Source organism: Macaca thibetana, chromosome 16 (assembly GCF_024542745.1).
Source record: "Macaca thibetana thibetana isolate TM-01 chromosome 16, ASM2454274v1, whole genome shotgun sequence".
Lineage (NCBI taxonomy): Eukaryota > Metazoa > Chordata > Mammalia > Primates > Cercopithecidae > Macaca > Macaca thibetana.
Genome location: NC_065593.1, coordinates 56,154,100 through 56,169,359, shown reverse-complemented (window position 1 = coordinate 56,169,359; position 15,260 = coordinate 56,154,100). Strand labels below are relative to the sequence as shown.

General features: G+C 46.0%; 1 protein-coding gene across 7 annotated transcripts in view; it reads left to right on the top strand.

Moving 5' to 3' along the window:
- The first annotated feature begins 7,025 nt into the window (after positions 1-7,025).
- The window catches only part of KANSL1 (KAT8 regulatory NSL complex subunit 1), a 198,619-nt gene continuing 190,384 nt past the window's right edge, over positions 7,026-15,260 (top strand). For 6 of the 7 annotated variants that reach the window (XM_050763679.1, XM_050763678.1, XM_050763686.1 and 3 more), the window contains exons 1-2: positions 7,026-7,075; positions 8,606-8,739. The gene's annotated coding sequence lies outside the window, so the exon portion shown is untranslated. Of the gene's footprint in view, positions 7,076-7,517; positions 7,855-8,605; positions 8,740-15,260 lie in introns of those variants that run through there. The other variant, XM_050763668.1, reaches the window with a different exon arrangement.

The following is a 15,260-nucleotide window of genomic DNA, read 5'->3' as shown; positions in this document are numbered from 1 at the left end:
TTACTCAATCTCCACCTTCCAGGTTCAAGTGATTCTCCCGCCTCAGCCTCTTGAGCAGCTGGGACTATAGGTGTGTGCCACCACACCCAGCTAATTTTTGCATTTTTAGTAGAAATGGGGTTTCACCACATTGGCCAGGCTAGTTTCGAACTCCTGACCTCAAGTGATCCACCCGCCTCGGCCTCCCAAAGTGCTTGGATTACAGGCGTGAGCCACCATGCCCAGCCAACAAGGCCAGTTTTTATGCACACTTAAGTTTGAGAACCACGTTGCAGTTAATCTCATCTGGTTTCCTTTCTTGAACTCCATGCTTTAGCCTCATTGAACCATTAGTTTCTGGAAAGTGGTATATTATCCCTCACCTTCTAGAATTTGTACATGCTATTCTCTGTCCTTATCCCATGGCAATGGCTTTGTCTGCTTTTATCCATATTCCCCATCTCTGTGGAAACTGGAAGGCAGGGGCACCACCTTAATCATTTTTACAACTTTAGGGTCTTGGACCTGACATACAGTAGGTGCTCAATAACTATTTTATTTCTCTCTCTCTCTCTTTTTTTTTTTTTTTCAGAGACAGGGTCTCAGTCTGTCACCCAGGCTGGAGTGCAGTGGCTCAATCATGGCTCACTTCCCCTTCAACCTCCTGGGCTCAAGCAATCCTCCTGCCTCAGCCTACCAAGTAGCTGAGACTACAGGCACTCGCCATCATGGCCAGCTAATTTTTAATTTTTTGTAGAGATGGGGTCTTGTTATGTTGTCCCAGCTGGTCTCCAAATATTGGCCTTAAGTGATCCTTCCACCTCAACCTCCCAAAGTGCTGGGATTACAGGCATGAGCCAGTGAGCCTGGACATTCAATAGCTATTTTCTTTTTTTTTTGTTTGTTTGTTTTTTGTTGTTTTTTTTTTTTTTTTGAGACGGAGTCTGGCTCTGTCACCCAGGCTGGAGTGCAGTGGCGTGATCTCGGCTCACTGCAAGCTCCGCCTCCCGGGTTTACGCCATTCTCCTGCCTCAGCCTCCCGAGTAGCTGGGACTACAGGCGCCCGCCACCTCGCCTGGCTAGTTTTTTGTATTTTTTAGTAGAGACGGGGTTTCACCGTGTTAGCCAGGATGGTCTCGATCTCCTGACCTCGTGATCCGCCCGTCTCGGCCTCCCAAAGTGCTGGGATTACAGGCTTGAGCCACCGCGCCCGGCCCAATAGCTATTTTCTTAATGAACACTGAGGTTAAGATGAGCAGAAACCTAACTGCTAAAAGCAGGCAACATTCAGCTACCAGGATTTATGAGGGAGAACACAGTAACCTGTGCGATTACTTAGGAATACCTAGAGTCAATGCACATTTATTTTCATTTTACTCCAGCCCCACTGGTGATCTCTGTCCAGTAATCTAACTAAATTGATGACAGTGGCAATGAAAGGAAATCATAGATATGTATTATTGTAAAGGAAAAGAAATGCAAATGAATGGGTATGGGGACAGTCTGTACAATTCAAGATCTCATCTCTTCATATATATATTATGTAATATATATATTTATATATATATAGATTTTTTTTTCAAGAGAGGATCTTACTTTGTCACCCAGGGTGGAGTGCAGTGGCATAATCTCATCTCACTGCAACCTCCATCTCCCAGGTTCAAGTGATCCCCCCACCTCAGCCTGTCAAGTAGCTGGAACTACAGGCACGTGCCACCACGCCTGGCTAATTTTTGTATTTTTAGTAGAGATGGGGTTTCACCATGTTGGTCAGGTTGGTCTCGAACTGCTGACCTCAAGTGATCTGCCTGCCTCAGCCTCCCAAAGTGCTGGGATTACAGGCATGAGCCGCCATGCCCTGCCTCTTACATTTTAATCCAGAAGGGCAGAATCCTAAAGGCTGAACAATGACACCATTAGCCAATGTTTACTGGGCACGTACTATATGCAAGACTCCCCCTATGTTAACCTTTACAGCAACCCTGGGAGGGAGGTATTATTATTGAGAGAACTGAGAGACAGAGTCATTAAATATTTGTCCAAGATCCTACAGCTGCAACATGGTAAATCCACTGCTATTGGAATTTCCTGTTAAGTGAGTTCCATGGCTGCAAACTGCATCCCCACCCCTGCTGCTCATAGATTGGTCACAATGTGGCTCATAGTCATAGGCACAGGTGAATGGATCAACTATTATTTTTGATAATGATTCTGGGGTATCATCTTTGACTCAAAAACACAAACTGTTATTATTATCTATGCAGTTTACAGCCCTCTGCTCTACCAGCGAGCTATCGAAGAGTGCACAAGCTGTTATTATAGGACAAGATTTTTTGTTGTTGTTGTTGTTGAGACAGGGTCTTATTCTGTGGCCCAGGCTGAAGTAAAGTGACTCTATGGTGGCTCACTGCAGTCTTGAACTCCTGGGGTCAAGCGATCCTCCTACCTCAGCCTCCCAAGTAGCTGAAACTACAGGCATGCACCACCATGCCTGGCTGATTTTTGTATTTTTTTGTAGAGATGGGGTTTCGCCATGTTGCCAGGTTGATCTGCAACTCCTAGGCTCAAGCAGTCTGCCCACTTCACCCTCCCAAAGTGCTGGGATTTCAGGCTTGAGCCACCGTGCCCAGCCCACAAAATCTAAATGCTACTGTTGAAGCAAGAAAACTTGAAGACAGAATTTGCCCTCCTAATATAAGCCCATGGTAACCTGAACCTCCATCACCCTAACTCTCATCACAGTGTATTGTAATTACTTGTTGAAGATGAAATTTGATTTTCCTTTTTGATGTTAATTCTCCAGTACAGTACCTGGTATGTGGAAGGCACTCAAACTAGGGCCAACCTGGGGCTAGCTGCCTGGGACTAGTGCAAGCTCCTGAAATTCACCTGGTCAAGGGACACATGTTCACAGGTTCTCCTGGGGTTGTGTCACCAAAAAAAAAAAAAAAAATTAATCTTTGCAACAACACTAAGGGGTAGGAACTATTTTTTTTGCCCCATTTTACAGATATGAAATACGGCACTGTGTTGAAGGTGTTTTCTGGGGTTGATTTAAATGGAATTAATACACTCAGAAAAAAGATTCTTTTTTTTTTTTTTTTTGAGATGGAGTCTCGCTCTTTCACCCAGGCTGGAGTGCAGTGACCGGATCTCAGCTCACTACAAGCTCCGCCCCCGGGTTTACGCCATTCTCCTGCCTCAGCCTCCCAAGTAGCTGGGACTACAGGCGCCCACCACCGCGCCCGGCTAATTTTTTGGATTTTTTTTTTTTTAGTAGAGACGGGGTTTCACCGTGTTAGCCAGGATGGTCTCGATCTCCTGACCTCGTGATCCGCCCGTCTCGGCCTCCCAAAGTGCTGGGATTACAGGCTTGAGCCACTGCGCCTGGCGAGAAAAAAGATTCTTAATTGATAAAGGTTTTCTTTTCTTTTTTTTTTTTTTTGAGACAGAGTCTTGCTCTGTTGCCCAGGCTGGAGTGCAATGGCAGGTTCTCCACTCACTGCAACCTCCGCCTCCCGGGTTCAAGCGATTCTTCTGCCTCAGCCTCCTGAGCAGCTGGGATTATAGGTGTGCCCCACCACGCCTGGCTAATTTTTTAGTAGAGACGGGGTTTCTCCGTGTTGGTCATGCTGGTCTTGAACTCCTGACCTCGTGATCCGCCCGCCTTGACCTCTCAAAGTGCTAGGATTATAGGAGTGAGCCATCGTGCCCGGCCAAAGGTTTTCTTTTTATAATTTGTTTCCCTTCTTGGGAATCAATGATACTCCATCCTGGGCTTCTTTTCCTCATCATCTTAGATCTTCAATATACCTCAACCTTTCTCTTTTTTTTTTTTTTTTGGAGACAGTCTTACTCCATCACCCAGGCTGGAGGGCAGTGGTGCAGTCTCGACTCACTGCAACCTTCACCTCCCAGGCTCAAGCGATTCTTGTGCCTCAGCCTCCCTGGTAGCTGAGATTACAGTAGCCAGCCCCCAGGCCTGGCTAATTTTTAATTTTGTTGTAGAGACGGAGTTTTGCCATGTTGCGCAGGCTGGTCTCGAACTCCTGGCCTCAAGTGATCCGCCTGCCTCAGCCTGCCAAAGTGGTGGGATTACAGGCATAAGCCCGTCCTTTTCTCTTTTTTTCTTTGAAGAAAGACAAGATGTACGTATCTTCCTTCCAATTCTCACTCATGTTCCCTTGTTTTTTGTGTCCTAGGGATGTCAGACACGTGTAGGCAGGATTGAGAAGTGGAGTGTTTGGAGTTTGCTGAAGGGAAGAGAGAGATAGGGATGAGGGGTAAAGGCAGAGTCACGGCCCATGTGCGGAGGATGGGAAGGATGATTTCTTCAGGGCAGAGTTTCTTTTTTCTTTCTTCTTTTTTTTCTTTAATTTTTAAAATTCTCTCCTTCCCCGGTTTTTATTGTTGTTGTTGTTTATTTAGGTCTCCACCTATCACCCACACTGGAGCGCAGTGCTGCAATCATAGCTCACTACAGCCTCGAATTCCGAGGCTCAAACCATCTTCCTGCCGCAGCCTAGGATAGGGTTCCTTAACCTGTGGTCCACAGACTAGGAAACCTGTGAACTTGGAATAGAAAAAATAACCTGCCTTTATTTTTGTGAAAGTTCAACAGGAAATTGACATTTCCTTCATTTATGAATGGAAACAACAAACCACAGTAGTAACAGCAGTACCTGTGACATTGTCATGAACAGAAATCACAGGTATTTTGTTTTTGTTTTTCTTTTTTTGAGATGGAGTCTCGATTTGTCCCCCAGGCTGGAGTGCAGTGGTGCCATCTCGGCTCATTGCAAGCTCCGCCTCCCGGGTTCACGCCATTCTCCTGCCCCAGCCTCCTCGGGTAGCTGGGACTACAGGCGCCCACCAACACACCTGGCTAATTTTTTGTATTTTTAGTAGAGACGGGGTTTCACCGTGTTAGCCAGGATGGTCTCCATCTCGTGACCTCGTGATCCACCCTCCTCGGCCTCCCAAAGTGCTGGGATTACAGGAGTGAGCCACCGTGCCCAGCCCATCACAGGTATTTTCATATACTACAGTTGATCACTTCTCAGCCTATTGTCTAAGATCAATGCACATTATAGTTGTTGCAGGCATCATAAAATAATACTTATGCTTATTTATGTATGACCTCAGAATTATGGTGGTCATTAGGCCTGCCATTAGATTATCTAATACATTAATAAAAAGTATATATATCGCTATATTACACTTATAAAAATATTTTGAAAACCATATTTTAGTATAGTTGGTTTTCTTTCAATTTCTGTGTATGTTTGTTATATTTCTTTTTTTCTTTCTTTTTTTTTTTGAGTCGGAGTCTCGCTCTGTGCTCCAGGCTGGAGTGCAGTGGCCTGATCTCAGCTCACTGGAACCTCTGACTCCTTCGTTCAAGCAATTCTCTTGCTTCAGCCTCCCGAGTAGCTGGGATTACAGACATGCACCACCATGCCTGTGGTTTCACCATGTTGGCCAGGATGGTCTTGATCTCCTGACCTTGTGATCTGCCTGCCTTGGCCTCCCAAAATGCTGGGATTACAGGCGTGAGCCACCATGCCTGGCCTTGGCTTTCATTTTTGTTGTCCCATGGTTACCAGAGCCTAAAGAGGTAAGACCTATGAGGCTCTCATAGGTTTTATTTTTTATTTTTTTGAAACAGGGTCTTGCTCTGTTGTCCAGGCTGGAGTGCAGTGGCGTGATCTTGGCTCACTGCAGCCTCCACCTCCCAGTTCAAGCAATTCTCCCACTTCAGCCTTCCCAGTAGCTGGGATTACAGAGGTGTGCCACTACACTTGGCTAATTTTTTTTGCATTTCTATTAGAGATGGGGTTTCACCATGCTGCCCAGGCTGGTCTGGAACTCCTGACCTCAGGTGATCCACCTGCCTTGGCCTCCCAAAGTGCTGTGATTACAAACGTGAGCCACCGCGCGCGTCCTCTCTCATAGTTTTATTGTTCTATTTTCCACAGACCCTTCCTTCCTTAATTTTCATGCCTCTTTAATATTCTGTTTCTTTTACCTCACTGACCTTCTTTTTCGTTCTCCTACTTTTTACCGTGGGTGTCTTATTACCCTGCTTAGGGAGTTTAACATGTCACAGACCACTATCTTCAGGCAGAGGACCCCACATAGTCTCTAGTCCTGATTGTCTACCCTCTCTCAAGTTCTGTAACTTCAGTTGCCTCTAGGACACCTTCACTGGGTTTTACAAAACCCTGTTACCTGGAACTGAATATATTAAAAGCTAAGATTCCTCCCCAAACCTGCATGTTGTGCCAATTTTCCTGGCCAACTATCTTACCTGTCCCCTGGTTTTGGGACCTTATTTAAACCTTTAAATCAATTTTTAAAAAATTGGAATCTTGATGAATGGTGCAAAAATCAATGGATACAAAGGATACGCCGAGATATGTAAGTCTTCCGCCCACTGGTTCCCTAGGCACTCAGTTCCCCTCCCAGGAGGTAACCACTGTTGCCAGCTCTTAAGAGTGATTTTTGATTCCTTCTTCTGCCGGCTCTATCTCAAGTCCTTCCCTGTCTGTGAGATGTGTGCCCTTTCCTTTCCAGGCCCTAGTGAACTGATATCTGGTTGAATTTATATATAAATACTTATATGTGTATATTTTCTATACATATATAACATCTCTCCCTATGGCCTTCCGGCCTGGAGTTTTCATCACGTCGCTTCCTGGATGAAGGAACCTCGAGGGGTGAGGGGCAGGGGTTGGGGGTGATGGAGAAGAGAACCTAAAGGGGACTTAGGTAGGGGGTTCAGAGTGGCCAACTGGCGTGACGCTCTGGCAGGATTCCTATTCCTATTCCTCCCACCTCAGGCCCGCTTCTAGTCCTCTCATCCAAAAGCCTCTCGTTTCCAAGGGCCGAGACAGAGACAGAGACAGCGAGATACACAGAGACAGAGACGCCGAGGCACCAGCATCCCTCTCCCCCTTCGGTCCCGCCCCATCTCTCTGACGGACACTATCGCTCAGCCAATGGCGCTCACGATATGCCCCTGAAGGGCCAATGAACGCCAGAGGAGGGCGGAAGATTCCCCGCCCCCACTTCTAGGCTTGGTTGAACCGTGCAGGTAGGTCCGGGGCTGGGGGAGCTGTCTTTGGCACTGGTGCCCCTGGGGGTGAGGGCACGAGTGGACAGGGGTGATGGTGAGGTAGAGGCGGCGGCCCCGACACGACGAGCTCGAGGGAGCGGCCCGGCTGGGAGGCGGGGGGCCGCGGGGCCCGGGGAGCGGGCGCCGCCGAGGGCCCTGGAAGCGGCGGGGCTCGGGGAGAGGGACGCGTGTGTGGGGCACGGGGACCCCCGCCCAGCGCCCACTCGTAGGCCTGGGCCGCAGGCTGCCGACCGAGTGGCCGGGGGGCCTGGCTGCCCCGGGGGCGGGCCGGGGCCGCGGCCGGGGGCGCGGAGCAGAGCTCGGGGCGCCAGGCCGAGCCGAGGTGGGACGGACCGACGCGGAGAGGAAGGGAAGCCGCATCCCGCGGGCCGCCCCTCCTGAAGCGAGCCGGGCAACGGCCGCGGGCGCCCCTGCCCTGAGCCCACCCCGCGCTCTCCCCTCCCTAACAATGGGAATGGGGCAGAAGGAGGCGCCCCACTGCGGAGGGGTGAGGGGTAGGTTTGGGACTGGGGTCCGCGGTGGGGGGAGGTGCGATCTCGGGCTCTCGCCTCTCCGCTCCCTCTGGCTCTGGAGTTGGGGGCCCTGGTGGGGCTTTGAAGCCTGCCTGAGACTTGGGTCAGGAGTCAAACTGCCGCCCCCCGCTCCTCCCCCAAAATCCGGTGAGCGGTAAGGAAAGTGATGCCAAGTCTTCGAAGCCTCAGTGACAAACGCATAGCAAGAACACATCCACTCCAGAGGTGTTTATTTTTTATTTTTATTTAAATAAGGGTACTTTTCGACATTTGTTTTTAACGAAGTGGGTGCTGTTATTTTTGTCCCTACGCGGGCAAGCCTCCATTTTAAGCGAAGCAGTAACTGGTTAAGCTGGAATTGTATTCAGGCCCAGGACTTGAACGAGGATCCTACTAGAGGTCATTTAGTCCATCCTCCAGCCTCCAGGCAAATTTACCTTCCTCCTACCCTCAAAATTAAGTTGCTCGGTCTGCTTTTAACGATCTCTGGGGAAGAAGGGTATTTTATTTGTTTCTAGTACTTCAGTCAAGAATAGGTTTTACTTTTCATGTGGAATTGACTCTGAAACTTAAGCATAATCTTGGGACAGTCGGGATGATTAGAGAGGTTTTACTTTACTAAATATAATTAAATGTAGCAAGGGTCTTTTTTTAGATGGTTAGTTAACAAATCACGTTTAGTGTTTATGAGGTACCCTGGAAACTTTATTCTCTCTGGGATTTTGGCTGTTTGATAAGCAATTTTACATTATCTAAAGTAAGTGTTACATATTTATTTCTCTTTTTATATAACGTATGTTTCTACACATATGTACGGAGACACACACACATTTGCCGTTTTCTAAAGGGGACTGTATTTTCTATACTTTTTTAGTGCGATGAGGCAAATAGTACTTCAAAATCCCTGCCCATGTAGCTTAAACTATTTGCATTTTCTTGATTATTTTTTAGTCTAAATGAAAATCCTCTCTTTCAGATACCTTATCGAAACAAAAGATTTTCCTACCTGCTCATACTTGGTAACCGAGGGAATTACTAAGACTTCTTGCTCATTTCTGAGTATTGTCTTTATATCCTGACACTATGAATGCTATTTGGATGCCTCTTAAGGTAAGATGTGTTATTTTTTCATTACCAGCCTCATTTTATTCGTTTTTCTTTAGAACTTTGTAATGCTTGTAATTCTTGAATTTGCTATTCTTCAGTTCCTTTACCTGCCATTTCTCTTGCCTCTTGTGTTTGCTTCCTAGGATTGATTGGCTGTACCTTACTTTGCATTGCTACTGTTCTTTGATTATCGGTGTGAACGTTTTAATGAAGTTCTCAAATTAACTTCCATTATAATGAAAGGCAGTGATCTTTTTAACTTTAAATTATGGCAACTTACATAGTTATAAAATTCTGTTCCAATTTTAGGATAGGTTGGCAATTCAGACATCTAGGTCCACTTTTCAAACAGGTACTTTAGAGTCATAGGTACTAGGGTGTGTCCCACTCTTGCAAATCAGTAGCTGATTCATGTGTTACAAAAGATGTGTCATTAACCATTTGTTTACTCTGAAACTGCATATAGTATATTAGAACATTCTAAGACCTGCTGGTTTACACGTATGACTTTTTCAGAGTCCTCCTGCTGCACCCCAGTCCTTTGCGTGACATTTCACACTGTTTTTCTCAACAGGTAGCACTTATGCCAAGTTTATTTCACAGGGTAAACCTCATTTGGACAGTGTGGACAGATGACCTTTAGATGAAAAAGCTCCCATTGATGTGGTGGTTCTCCAGTCTCTTTGGCTTCTCTCATCTTTTATACATAGATGGCCAAAGAACCCTCCATTAGGACTAGGCAAAGGGCAGAGCTTAAGACTGAAATGGGTGGCTTCTTTGATTTTCTTGTGACTAAAAATACATTTAAAAAAATTAAATATTTTTAAATTTTACAAACAAAAAACAAAAAAGACATAAGGAGGGTATGGGAGGAAGGACAGAGAAGGATAAGCAGTCTTGGAAACCCTCCACCAGCTTCGCCTTCCTTCAGAGTTGGATACTAGCTTAGTTAAGATTGTTGTGTGCTAATCTGTTCTGTAGACTTCCAGATTAATGCAGAGGAGAAATCGGACAATAATGCAGTCTGCGTAACCTAAATATCTGGACTTGTGGGAAATCTTAGGTCATGTAGACTGAGTTCTCATCTTCATTTACGTTTCAGCTGCTATTGCTGGATAATGAGTGCTTATATTAATATACAGGAAGCCAAAGTGACACAGTTTTTCCAGCATTCTCCCTGTAGAGTTGGAGGGGTTGCATGGGGAATGCAACCAGAAGTTCTGAACCCGTCAAGAATCGGAGGACCCGTGTAAGAGTGTTTCGACTTAGCAAGTGTTGAGCACCAGGACCTGCTGGCCTCTGTCCTTTTTAGGAAGCAGGCAAGGGGATTGAGATGAATATATTGGATTTCGTTTTATAGTTTCCTAGGTTTTAACGAATGTATTTGGTACACAAAGCCCTACTTTTAAAGATATTTCCAATGTTTAAGGTTTTACCTCTAAATGTGTCTGAACCTGGGTTACCATACAGTAACCTCAGAAGTTCTACCAGAGGTCTCTGGCATGGCAGGAATAGAGAAAGGAAATCAGCTCCATACTGTGAGTTACCACCTGTTACTACTTGAGAATGTAATTACGTGGCTGCCTTAGTTTTGTGTTCCTTACCAATCCTTTGCTCAGTGCGAAACATCTAAGTGTAAACCAATTTTTTGGGGGTAATGTTTTCTTATTTTTATTATTTAGAAACCTTAAAAATTACAGTGTTCGTCTGGTCAGAAAAAAAGGTACTTTTTGCGGGGAGGATAGCATTGAGTTTGTGGGCTGGAAAATAAAAGCAGGGAGAGAGAACTTTACTCTTTTTCATTGGTGAATAGCCTTAAAACATTTCTAAGATGTAGTTTCAGATTGGAGCTACTTAATTTAAGTAAAAAGACATGATAGGTTAATTAAAGTGCATATTTTGGAGCCCAAATGTTAATTTTATATAGCTCTTATATTTTGTTTCCAATTATCTTATTGTAAAATGAACTCTGTCGTTCTGTCAGGCATTGCTTAAATGTTAGACTGAGTATGTGCTTGTTTCCATGCATATAGAAAGTAGTGTCATACTTACTCACTCTTCACAAACCAAAATGCGAGAGGAGGCAAGTAACAAGGAAGAATAACTCCAGACCAAAACTCTTCAATTTAAGGCACTCTCGTTAATTAGAAGTTCTCATGGAAATTATTATTTATCCCTTTTTCTCTATGTTGGGGGTCTGTACCTTTTTAAAGCCTGAATATTTCTAGCCACGACTAAGCAATGTCAGTGATGTTGCTAGGTCTAATTGTCAGGGTTAGGGGCTAAGGAGTGGGTGAGATGGGAGAGGTATAGGGAAAGGAAGGAGAATTGAGTGAGTTGGAGAAAAAAGTGAAATGAAAATGAGGAGGAGAGAAAAGATACAGGGTCTTTAGTGTGTGGCATGGAGCCATCATCAGTTGTCTCAGGTAGTTCTTAGGGGCTGCTGGGTGCCTTGTGTGCTAGACTGAACTATGGTGAAATTACGTAAAAACTGTTCTTGACAAGCAAAATGAGAGAATTAAGACATAATATGATATGGAAAGATCTGCAAGGCAGACAGTTAAGTGATAAAAGCAAGATGCAGAACAGTATGTATGATTTGATACACTTTGTGTTTTTTAGGGAAAAAAAACAGGAGAAAAAGATAATTTGCATTGGTGTATATATGCAAAAAAAAAAAAAAAATCTTTAGGGCTGGGCGTGGTGGCTCACAAGTGTAATCCCAGGACTTTGGGAGGCCAAGGCGGGAGGATTGCCTGAGGTCAGGAGTTTGAGACCAGCCTGGCCAATATGGTGAAACCCCGTCTCTACTAAAAATACAAAAACTAGCCTGGGTATAGTGGCACACGCCTGTAATCCCAGCTTCTCGGAGGGCTGAGGCAGGAGAATTGCTTGAGCCCAGGAGACAGAGGTTGTCATGAGCCAAGATCATGCCACTGCACTCCAGCCTGACCGACCAAGCAAGACTCTGTCTCAAAAAGCAACAACAACAACAACAACAACACAAACCTTTAGAAGAATAAATAAGAAAATCGTGGCATTGGTTACCTGTTAGGTCTAGGAATTGTGCAGGTAGAGGAGAGAGTGGGAAGGAGACTTCTCATTGCATTATATCTTTTTACACTTTCTGATGTTTGTATCAGATTTTAAAAATTAAATAGAAAATTGAAAAATATTTTAAAGAACAGCATCTCAGTCCTTCCTTTTCTTCTCTTTCTGTGTCTGGAAGTCAGAGAAATGGCAAGGGTTCTAACTGAGAGAGAATAGTTCTTGAATAGTGGTTGAGAGGATACACATGCAAAAGGTCCCATAATCTAGGACACGTGTTCTCTTGAGATCTTCAAGAATTTTGAATTTGGAGATGTATATTTCTAGTATTGAACTGCAAAGTCGAGCATTAAAAAATTTAACTTGGCCAGGCACAATGGCTCATGCCTGTAATCCTAGCACTTTGGGAGGCTGAATAGGCAGATCGCTGGAGCACACGAGTTTGAGACCAGCCTGGGCAACATGGCAAAACCCCATCTCTACTAAAAATGCAGAAGAAAATTAGCCAGGCATGGTGGTGTGCACCTGTAGTCACAACTACTTGAGAGGCTGAGGCGGGAGGCCTGGGAGGTGGAGGTTTTTTTTTTTTTTTTTTTTTTTTTTTTTTTTTTGAGACGGAGTCTCGCTGTGTCGCCCAGGCTGGAGTGCAGTGGCCGGATCTCAGCTCACTGCAAGCTCTGCCTCCCGGGTTTTTACGCCATTCTCCTGCCTCAGCCTCCCGAGTAGCCGGGACTACAGGCGCCCGCCCCCTCGCCCGGCTAGTTTTTTGTATTTTTTTTAGTAGAGACGGGGTTTCACCGTGTTAGCCAGGATGGTCTCGAACTCCTGACCTCGTGATCCGCCCGTCTCGGCCTCCCAAAGTGCTGGGATTACAGGCTTGAGCCACCGCGCCCGGCCAGGGGAGGTGGAGGTTGCAGTGAGCTGCAATTGCGCCCCTGCAGTCCAGCCTGGGCGATAGAGCCAGACCTTGTCTCTTGTCTCATTAAAGAAAAAAGCGCACACACACACACACACACACACTTGCTTTTAAAGTTTTAGTAAAAAATGTTTTCATTGTATATCCCCTTAAGTTAGCAAATAGATATAATCTCAGCATTCTTCCTTTTTTTTTTTTTTTTTTGAGACAGTCTTAAACTTTGTTGTCGGGTGATCTTGGCTCACTGCAACCTCCACTTCCTGGGTTCAAGTGATTCTTCTGCTTCAGCCTCCCAAGTAACTGGGATTACAGGTGCCTGTCACCATGGCCAGCTAATTTTTGTTTGTTTTACTTTTTAGTAGAGATGGGGTTTCACCAGCTTGGCCAGGCTGGTCTTGAACTCCTGACCTCAGGTGATCCACCCGCCTCGGCCTCCCAAAGTGCTGGGATTACAGGCATGAGCCACCATGCCTGGCCTAATCTCAGCACTCTTAACTGTGTGACTTTGGGCGATTTTCTTCATCTCTCTGAGATTCAGGTTCCTCCTTCATACCGGAAATAATAACACTTACTTCAGAGGACTTTTGTATTATATCTGTAAATGACATAGGGCAGTGTTTGGCTTAGTGAATTACTACTGTTCTTATTGTAATTACTAATTTTTTTTTTTTTTTGAGATGGAGTCTTGCTCTGTTGCCCTGGCTGGAGTGCAGTGGTGCAATCTCGGCTCACTGCAACCTCTGTCTCCCGAGTTCAAGCAATTCTCCTGCCTTAGCCTCCTGAGTAGCTGGGATTACAGGCGCATGCCAGCATGCCTGGTTAATTTTTGTATTTTTAGTAGAGACGGGGTTTCACTATATTGGCCAGGCTAGTCTTGAACTCCTGGCCTCAAGTGATCCACCCACCTTGGCCTCCCCAAGTGCTGGGATTACAGGCGTGAGCCACTGTGCCAGCACTTATTATAATTACTATTTTTTTTTTTTTTTTTTTTTTGAGACGGAGTCTCGCTTTGCGCCCAGGCTGGAGTGCAGTGGCCGGATCTCAGCTCACTGCAAGCTCCGCCTCCCGGGTTTACGCCATTCTCCTGCCTCAGCCTCCCGAGTAGCTGGGACTACAGGCGCCCGCCACCTCGCCCGGCTAGTTTTTGTATTTTTAGTAGAGATGGGGTTTCACCGTGTTAGCCAGGATGGTCTCGATCTCCTGACCTCATGATCCGCCCGTCTCGGCCTCCCAAAGTGCTGGGATTACAGGCTTGAGCCACCGCGCCCGGCCTATAATTACTATTAATAATAGCTCCTCATAGCCTAGAGGTGAGAGAGAGGGCTCTGGCTATGTGATATTGGGTAAGTTCATTAACCTTTTAGAACCTCGGCGTTAACACTGTTAAAAGGGTTGTTAAAAGGTAATGGGCTGGGCGCGGTAGCTCACGCCTGTAATCCCAGCACTTTGGGAGGCCGAGGCGGGCAGATCACGAGTTCAGGAGATCAAGACCATCCTGGCTAACACGGTGAAACCCCGTCTCTACTAAAAATACAAAAAATTAGCTGGGCAGGGTGGCGGGCGCCTGTAGTCCCAGCTACTCCGGAGGCTGAGTCAGGAGAATGGTGTGAACCCGGGAAGTGGAGCTTGCAGTGAGCCGAGATCGCGCCACTGCGCTCCAGCCTGGGTGACAGGGCGAGACTCTGTCTCCAGAAAAAAAAGAAAAGGGTGTAATGATAGTACCTAGATCCTGGAGGGGACTTTATAAGGATTAAATGAGTTTATTGATGTAGAGTGTTTAGAACAGCACCTGGTAGGTAATCAGTAAACCTGAGCTGTGAATTTTCTTCATGACATCTGTTTGCTCAGGCTGCTGCCACAGAGTGACATAGGCTGAGTGGCTTAAAGAACAGAAATTTATTGTCTCACTGTTCTGGAGGCTAGAAATCTAAGGGCAGAGGCATACTTCCTCTGAAGCAACTGGGGCAGGATCTGTTTCAAGCCTCTCTTCCAGCTTCTGGTGGCAGTATAACTCCAGTCCTTATGTAGAGTTCTCCCTGTGTGTATTTCTTTTTTCTTTTTTAGACAGAGTCTTGCCCTGTTGCCCAGGCTGGAGTGCAGTGGCATAATAGCGGTTCACTGCAACCTCTGCCTCTCAGGTTCAGGTGATTCTCCTTTCTCAGCCTCCTGGTTAGCTGGAATTACAGGCACGTGTCACCATGCCTGGCTAATTTTTTGTATTTTATGTAGAGACAGGGTTTCACCATGTTGCCCAGGCCGGTCTAGAACTCCTGACCTCAGGTGATCTGCCTGCCTTGGCCTCCCAAAGTGCTGGGATTACAGGCATGAACCACACCACTCAGCCTAAATTTTGTATTTTTTGTAGAGACAGGGCTGGACCTTGTTGCCCAGGCTGGTCTCAAACTCCTGACCTTAAGTGATCTGCCCGCCTCAGCCTCCCAAAGTGCTGGGATTACAGGTGTCAGCCACTGCGCCCAGCCTCTCTGTGTGTGTTTCTTTGTGTCCACAATTTCCCCTTTTTTATAAGGACAACAGTCATATTGGGATTAGAGTCCTCCCT